This window comes from Nannospalax galili, unplaced genomic scaffold (genome assembly GCF_000622305.1).
Source record: "Nannospalax galili isolate Female #2095 unplaced genomic scaffold, S.galili_v1.0 scaffold1149, whole genome shotgun sequence".
NCBI lineage: Eukaryota > Metazoa > Chordata > Mammalia > Rodentia > Spalacidae > Nannospalax > Nannospalax galili.
Window position 1 is genome coordinate 803,118 of NW_008359817.1, and position 560 is coordinate 803,677.

At 37.3% G+C, this 560-nt stretch overlaps 1 protein-coding gene across 2 annotated transcripts in view; it reads right to left on the bottom strand.

Annotated features, from left to right (window-relative positions):
• Bbs9 (Bardet-Biedl syndrome 9) overlaps positions 1-560 on the bottom strand; it is a 530,763-nt gene that overhangs the window by 393,299 nt on the left and 136,904 nt on the right. The gene's annotated exons all lie outside the window — the stretch shown is intronic.

The window sequence follows — 560 nt, forward strand, 5'->3', positions numbered from 1 at the left end:
ATCAACTCCAAATCGGTCAAAGACCTCAATGTGAAACTGGAAACCCTGAAACTATTAGAAGAAAATATTGGCAGGAACTTACAAGATATCGGTGTAGGAAAGGACTTTCTAAATCGGACAAAAGTTGCTCAGGAATTAAGGTCAGCAATGAACAAGTGGGACCTCATTGAACTAAAAAGCTTCTGTACAGCAAAAGAAACAATCAAAAAAGTGAAGAGAAAACCCACAGAATGGGAAAAAATCTTCACCAATGACACATCTGACAGAGCTTTAACATCCAGAATATATAAAGAACTCAAAAAACAAAGAAGTGAGAAACCAAATGATCTAATTTTAAAAGATGGGCTAAAGATCTAAACAGAGTTCTCAAAGGAAAAAATAAAGATGGCTAAGAAACATCTCAAAAAGTGTTCAGCATCGTTAGTAATTAGAGAAATGCAAATTAAAACCATCCTAAGGGATCACCTTACCCCAATCAGACTGGCTAGGATCAAGAGAACAAATGATACCGAATGCTGGTGAGGATGTGGAGAAAGGGGAACGCTCATTCACTGCTGGTG